Below are 8,228 nucleotides of genomic sequence, written 5' to 3' on the forward strand. Positions count from 1 at the left end.
ATCTCTACCAACCGACCCTATTTTTTTTCAGGATTGAAACAAGCTAGGAAACACAACATTTTGGGTCAAGTTTGATGCCGACAGATTCGTTTTCTAGCCAACGAGTCAAAGTAAAAACAACAACAAATTCTTCCCCTGTCACATGAAGTTGCAATTTATTTAAATTCTCGGACGGATATTCCCAATTCACAAAAACTATACATTTTTTTAAATTATTAACTATTAACTTACCACTATTGCATCAAGTGTCCTAAGTGAACATCTTTTTGTCACTGGAAATCTGTTTTTGATGCGCCTCTTTAAAAGCATTCTAAATTGGGTTTCTTTTAATTCAGTCGTAACTCTGGAATGCCTAATAGCGTCAAAGCTGATCTCCATAGGGAAATGCGTTGCAAGTCAGTGTAACCACAAGGAAAATTGCACAAGGTCGCAAAGCTGGTGCATTTTTTCCTACTGTAATTTAGCACAGTCCGCTTTACCGACCATTTATACACATTTTTAATAGTCTCCTTTGCAGGCTTCTTTAGCGGCTGTGTTCATGTGGGGGGGGGGGGGGGTTGGGCGCTGATTTGCTATTTCAAACATGGGCTATAAGGTTCTCTAATCCCGGGAGAGGTAGTTTTGGTGTGGCTAAAGTCCTCTTTCGGCAAAACCCCTTTTCTAGCATTAGAGGACCTTACGGTGGGTTCACACGTGCTTATATATTCCAGTCCGTATGAGGTCCGTATGTAGTACTTAACCTCTACCAGGCTCCACAGGTCACGTGCACTGTAAAAAAGATATAGATTGGACGAATATAGATACATAACACGTTGGATGGCCGAAGAGTATGGTTTGCGTCCCAGCTAACTCGTCTGGCATGTTATCTGTCTATATTTGTCAAATTTCTATTATTTTTCCAGCCACCTGTGGAGCCTGGTAGAGGCTAAGACTTCCATACGGACTTCATGCGAACTTGTATATATATTATACGCAAGTGTGAACACACCTTCAGCCCAATCGCAAATATATCAACGCTCCTGCCAGAAAAAAAATAAACTCCGCCTCTTCAAACGTCTGCGAAGGAGGTTAATCATCTCCGACCCTCATATGTAAATTAGGCCGAAGCTGCGGGTATGCCGAAGTTACGGCACCTTCCGTTACAAGTCACCACTCTCCGGGGGTCCATCCTTCTCTGTCAGCATCATTATAAGATCCCGCCCACCTTCCGAATTAAGTACTACAAGAGTATATAGAGGTTGAGTCGACGAGCGACTGAGGTACTACGGAGCACAGTGAAAACCCCAGGCAAGATCGCCCTCGTGTCAGTGCTTTTGATTCGCTCATCATTTGAAAAGGACTTGTGTGGTTACGCGTCTCTGACATATCCAACAGGTATGTATTCTATGGAGTGATTCTCTCTTTTTTCCTTCGTAGAAATTGTACAAAAGGGTTAGCGATTCGATGTGAGAGTTATGCATGTAGCGTTTTATTTTCTTAAACTAATTTGGCAGATTGTGGCTTTGAGCCTTTACTGTAGTACCATCTTTAGGGAAGACCAGAGAAAGGTTAGTGTCGTTGTTTTGTTAACGTTAATTCCGTTCTTACAGATAGCCCCATTTAATTTTTAATTTTATACTTCACATATTGTGTATGAGTGTGTGTATGTGTGTGTGTGTGTGTGTGTGTGTGTGTGTGTGTGTGTGTGTGTGTGTGTCTGTGCGCGCGCACTGTGTTTAGCACCAAGGACAGGTATTGTAATGTATGTGTTGTAAGTGAGTGAGACGAGAAAAACAGTAGGTAAAACGATGGCCTTAATTCGTCTCCATACATGTTAGTGCGGCTAAAATCTTGTAATATTTTCCTTTTCAAATCACTGAGCTCCCTGGTGCCTAGAATTCCAATATTCACTTCCTATGTGAATTTCGTTCACTGCTGTCTTTTAGATATACAGCCAAACGGGATACTACCTCTAGTCACAAGCAACATAAGAACAGTCCTGTCCATTTTACATAGTTAACCCCAGGCCCTAAGCAAGCACCTTTCTTCAACAACCATTTTAATCAGTCCCTTGAGTGGTTGTTGAATCCAAGTTTAACTGTATATATATATATATATATATATATATATATATACGTAAACATCGTTATAGATAAAGGTCAAGCTTTGACGACTTCGTTTCATGTTAACAGTACATCCGTTTGTTCTAACAACGGGCTAGAAATAGATGTCGTATTTTCTTTTATTCTGCTGATTATCATTACTTTTTACGCATTGGAATCACTACCAGATTTTTCCGAAGATGATAGTGTGGCGGAGAATGCATTTTCCGTTGCTTACTCTTACTATTTGCGGTACCAAATTGTTTCTATATCCATGGTAAGTATCCTTATGGGGAGAAGGCGCTGTTGTTTAAACATAGACTCATTACGTTGTAGTGCAAAGGCAACCAACCGTTAAATTGTTTCCCCGACTTCTAAACAAGAAATGTCACATCAAAATGAGCCCTGTCCTAGATCGTTGGCTTGACGGGTTGGCATAATGATGCGATGTAAAAACACAACAAGGAAAATACGGCTCGCTAAATGAAGGATTTTCTTCTTTTTTAGGCCACAGCAAGTAAATTCTATGTATAACATTCTCTGCAAACTGCAAAAATAGTGGGATTTGGCGAAAACATGTGTAAAAAGATGGGGTAACAAAAGATGGCTAGATTTTCAAAATAAACATTTTAAGCATTGAAATGACAAAATAAGGCATCACAACCAACAATGCATTCGTTCCTGTATTCAAGAGGTGCACAAGAGCAGTACATGTAACACTAGTGTGGTACACTGGTATCACTTACAAAGTTGGCGTCTACATTCATGGCTTCCATATTGGTGGCACTTTTATAACTACTAAGTATCCAACAAGTTTCGCTTCTGTAACTACATTCATGGTAACCTCTCTAGTGTCACTTTTACAACGACAAATATTAGGCTACAACACAACCTATTTGCCTATTTTGCCTTTTTGGTATGTTGGCCATCCCCATCTTGTTGTTTTGTTCTGAAAATTAATGATGTCATCCATGATATTCATTTGCTGTGACCGTAACTGAAATTTCAATACTTTCTGTACGGCAGTGGAAATTTTGTTATGATCTGAAACCAGGACAGCAAGAGCAGATGTTTATGACAAAGATAACTTTTACTTCATTGTGCTGTATCAAAATCTCTAAATTAACATTCACAAACGTACACTGATTTCTTATATTACATGTAAGTGCAAGTCATTTGCACATGGTAATCCTATGGTGTCTGACTGCACAGAGGGGAGCATGTAAGATTGGGTCGGATTTGAAGCTGTACCATCAAATGGGGTCTAGGGAATTTTCCCGAGCAGCCTCGTTACACCTGCTTTGCCTATTGAGTCAGTGAAGTCAAGCTTGCCTAAGCTTGATGTTTCTGACTTAGGAAGAAAAGATGCTGCTACAGTTATCGCTATGGGCCGTTTTTCATCTTCATGATGGAAACATCAGGCCCTACGGACCTGATTTAGAAAAAAACGGTTTGGAAAGTTTAACGGAATGTTTGACAAAAACTGGAACGATCGAGTGATCGAGGGACAATGTTCTCGCAAACTCTACTAATAGGACTACAGAGAATATTCCCTGTGGTAATCATTAGTGTAGACCTCAAGCATTCTAATTGGGGGGGGGGGTATTCCGCAAAGACTGGTTAGATAGCGTGGTAAGGTGTTGTGTTCACGCTAATTTACCTTTATCCGCGGGGTGCCTTATATCCATTCGTTTTAAAAACGGTATTTAGGGATATCAAGTCGTCAGTTTTAAATTGCAATGTTATGAGAATATTACAATTTGAAACCATAGCCCATAGTCCATTGGCTAATCCCTAAATACCCCGTTTTTTTTAAACAACGGATATAGGTTACCCGCGGAGAAAGGTGAACTAGCATTAAATCTACAAGGGTGAGTCAGAAAGTGTTTTCATAATTGACTCGGTTTTTGATCGAATGAGTTGAAATTTTAGCACAAAGGTAGACGCATATGTCGTCTTGAGATTAAAGTATCTAGATGTGTTGTTCATTATGACTGAGCTGATTTCAAGTTGATCACACCCTTGGAATCACGTCAGAAGAAGTCCAATTAACGTACTATTATATTTTCCCTAAACCAATTTTTGCTATAGTGGGATACTGGGCCTGCACATGTAATAAGCTGCATTTCTCTATAAGAATTTCCCTAAACCAACTTTTGCTATAGTAGGAGCATTTCTCTATAAGACTTTCCCTAAGCTAATTTTTGCTATAGTAGGAGACTGAGTCTGCACATGTAATAAGCTGCATTTCTCTATAAGAATTTCCCTAAACCAATTTTTGCTATAGTAGGAGCATTTCTCTATAAGAATTTCCCTAAGCTAATTTTTGCTATAGTAGGAGACTGAGTCTGCACATGTAATACGCTGCATTTCTCTATAAGACACATGCTTATTTTCAACTCCGAAATACTATCAGTTTTTTTCGTTCCTGGTGTAGAGTGAGGTACAAGGGGTCGTCGGGGTCACGATATTTGCGGTGTGTTGATTAAAAGTTTCTATCGCCTATTTTCTCATTACCTGAGAGAAATAAAACTTATCACACTTCTTGATCTTTTAACAGTTAATAACTGTGTAAAATTTCGCTTCTTTTGGTTGATGGAAAAGTAGTCTTTTAAGTATCAACTCACAAATTTGTGTATAAGTCCAACTCGCTCTACATGTATATCACAACTTACTCCATCCTAGCAGCTGTAAATGAGAAACCATTGGGAGTTCAGAAATAAAAATTGGCATGCAAGCTATATAGACATTAGTTATCATACATGTGTAATTTCATTCCTCCTACGGTAATCGTCTGACCAGCCTCCAATGGTGTGATCATCTTCACTACCAAAAATTCTTTTTCTTGTTAGTCTTGTTTTGCTTCCTCACAGAAAATTTATCTTCCAGGAAGAAAAAAATTTTTTTTATATTTCTTAAGAGTTGAAACTGGCAAGACAAAAACTAGAATTTCTAGAATTTTTTTCTTGCTTTATAAGAAAAAATAAGAAGATTTTGCTTAAATGTCTAAAAAAAATTGTACTTCCTCGTTTTGCTTGAATTTTATTCTACATTTTCTTCCTGCAAGAATATTTTTCTTCATATAAGAATTGTCCATGGGGTAAGCAAAATAAGAAAAAAGGAATTTTTGGTAGTGTTGAAATCAACTCAGTTGCTCATGAAATGATATAGACCAAATCTTAAATTTTAGTCTCAAGAGGATATACCTCTACCATTGTGCCAAATTTCAACTCAATCGATTAAAAAATGAGTCTGTTCTTTCTTTCTTTATTCATTAAAATCAACCTTACAGAGATTAATTCTTAGCAGAAGCACCTCTGAATGCCGTTGATCTTTACAATGTGACTCAGAGTAAATTCTTACAACGACTAGACAACATGTACAGTACGCATGCCATACACAGTACATAGACAAATAAAAACACTTAGGCACCAGTCATTGATTTGTTGTACAGTCTGATTGTATAGTGTAGGAATGAGTTGCGCAGTCTGGAGGTCCTTGCTTTTGGGACCGAGATACTACATGAGCTTCGAAGTGACCTCCCTGTTATGAAACCACTCATAACTTTCTGACTCACCCTCGTAGTTGGAACGAGACAACTATTATCTCCTTACAGCAGCTTCTCAAGTCCACGAACTTTGAAAAACATGTAAAAGTGGGCGATAGTTAAGTATTGATTGAACATGGCCTATATGAAGACATCGCTGCAATGGTTTGCCATGGGGCCCAGATGACAGACATTTCTGAAAAAATTAATTTTAATATTTTCTTTAGATATTGATTGAGTGGGACGATGGGTGAGAAAATTGTGACCTAAAATCCTTTTCGAGAGGATAGGAGAGAGCATAGGAGAACTTCATATTCAGGGCCGCTGGGCGTTTCAAAATCCTGTCTTCATATTAAGAGACAACCTATTAGTAAGCAATATCAGATCGTTGAAAGTGGAAATAATCTGGATAAGGCAATCTGTATAATATTGACATCTAATGCAGAATTTTAGCACATTAACATCATTGTTTCATAGATTGAGCCGGAAAAAAGCGTGGATGTGCTTTTGGAAACGGTCAGACGTTTCGGATAGAATCCAGTATCCTTCGTCAGTGACAGTGAAGTGATCTGGAAGAGACAGTCCTTTTATACTCCAACTATGAATGGAGACAATTTCAGATGTCCTATAGGAAACGTTGTTAGACAATTCAGACAGAAGACAATTTGGATTCCAAAGAAAACAAAGGTAAGCCAAAATCAAGCTGAGTATAAAAGACCTGTTTCTTCCAGATCACATCTGTGTCACTGACGAAGGATAGTGGATTCTATCCGAAACGTCTGACCGTTTCCAAAAGCATATCCAGTTGCTTGAGTAACTACTTTTTGGTGTATCTTATTACCTGGATGTCTAACCTACATCGACGATGAAATAATGATTGTCAATATTATACAGATCCAGAATATTTCCACTTTTAACGCTGTAATATTGCTTAGGTTGCCTTTAACAACGTTCACTGTTTCTATAACTTTGACTGTAGAAACTTGGAAGCAATGACTAGAAGCTCTTCTCTACCTTGCTCTTGTTGTTTCCTTGAACGAATGAGCACCAAAACGTGTAAACCACTGCCGAGATAATCTGGTCATTTTCCAATCGATCCAAAATCCGGTCCTGTAATTTTCAGGTCCGTTTTTTTTTCCTGTCCAACAAGAAAAAACGGTTTTGCATCGGTTCATCGTGGTACCCACTCCTGTACGTTACTACATAAGAAATGTAAGGTTCTTCAAGACGTTAGATGTAGAGTGACTGATGACATCAAAGTCTTAAGTAGTTTCCTGTCGAAGACATTGAAAATATAACATCACCAACAGAACAAAGTACGTCCTTCCATTAGCCAACGAGAGAGAAATGTCGGTTTTATGTCTGAGGTACGACATAAAGAGGAGTTGAAAGCCGCTGTACAAAGCGATTACATGGTGTACAAGAGACTGAGAAATGTTGTTGTGAGGGAAAACAGAAAGAAAAAGAAAGCACATTACAGAGAATTACTTGACACACACAGTTGTAATGGTGACACCAAGAAACTATGGAGGGTGATAAATGGAATACTAGGCAGAAACACATGTGATACACCTACATTTATTGAGACAAATGGTAAAATTTTGACTAAGCCTAAGGACATTGCCGATCACTTTAATGAGTATTTTGTAAACAAAGTGTTGCGGCTTACTCAGGGAGATGAGCCAGATATTACAAGAGTAACTGCACCAATTGACAAGTACATTATGAAATCCAACGAATGCTCCTTCTCTTTTCAAAGAGTAACTGTGAACTATGTCCATGAGCTTTTAACATATCTTCCCCAGTGTTATTCAACAGGTTTTGACAATATCGATAATACATTACTACACATATCTGCCGACCACATAGCTACCCCTTTGTGCCACATATTCAACAGTTCTATTGAACAGGAGATTTTCCCCACACAGTGGAAAAGTGCTAAGGTACTTCCGCTAATAAAAAACAAAGCCCTTCCCTTAAATGGTCCTAATAGCCGCCCCATCAGTCTCCTACCAGCAATAAGTAAATTAATGGAGAAAATATGTAAAGACCAAATCCAGTCATACTTAGTCTCTAATAACATTCTGTCCGATCGCCAGCATGCATACAAGATGCATCACTCCACTGCTAGTGCTCTTGTGCAAATGACAGACAGATGGCGAGAGGAAGTAGACAAAGGCAATCTTGTAGGTGCAGTGCTCTTGGATTTCAGCGCCGCCTTTGACGTGGTAAACCACAAGGTGTTGTTAGCCAAACTAAAGAGCTACGGGTTTGTCCAGTCGGCGGTCAATTGGGTCAACAGCTATCTGACAGATAGAACACAGGCTGTCAGTGTTAACGGTGGAGTCTCATCACACAGGAAATGCTTGAGTGGTGTTCCACAGGGGAGTTGCTTGGGGCCATTACTTTTTTGTATATATACTAATGATTTACCCACTGCTATAACTCACTGTAACATAGAGTTATATGCTGATGACTCCACTCCTTCCGCTTCTGGCCCAAATGTCTCTATGATACAAAACACACTTCAGGCCGAACTTAACCATATATGGGACTGGGTACAAGCAAACAAATTAGTATTAAATGTGGAGAAAACAAAA

The 8,228-nt window shown here is 38.8% G+C and overlaps 1 protein-coding gene across 1 annotated transcript in view; it reads left to right on the forward strand.

The window, feature by feature from the left end:
- The first annotated feature begins 1,129 nt into the window (after window positions 1–1,129).
- Window positions 1,130–8,228, forward strand: part of LOC118426603 (QRFP-like peptide) — a 14,317-nt gene continuing 7,218 nt past the window's right edge. Inside the window, exon 1 of the mRNA XM_035836094.1 lies at window positions 1,130–1,374. The gene's annotated coding sequence lies outside the window, so the exon portion shown is untranslated. The remainder of the gene's footprint in view (window positions 1,375–8,228) is intronic.

This window comes from Branchiostoma floridae, chromosome 11 (assembly GCF_000003815.2).
Source record: "Branchiostoma floridae strain S238N-H82 chromosome 11, Bfl_VNyyK, whole genome shotgun sequence".
NCBI classification, from domain to species: domain Eukaryota; kingdom Metazoa; phylum Chordata; class Leptocardii; order Amphioxiformes; family Branchiostomatidae; genus Branchiostoma; species Branchiostoma floridae.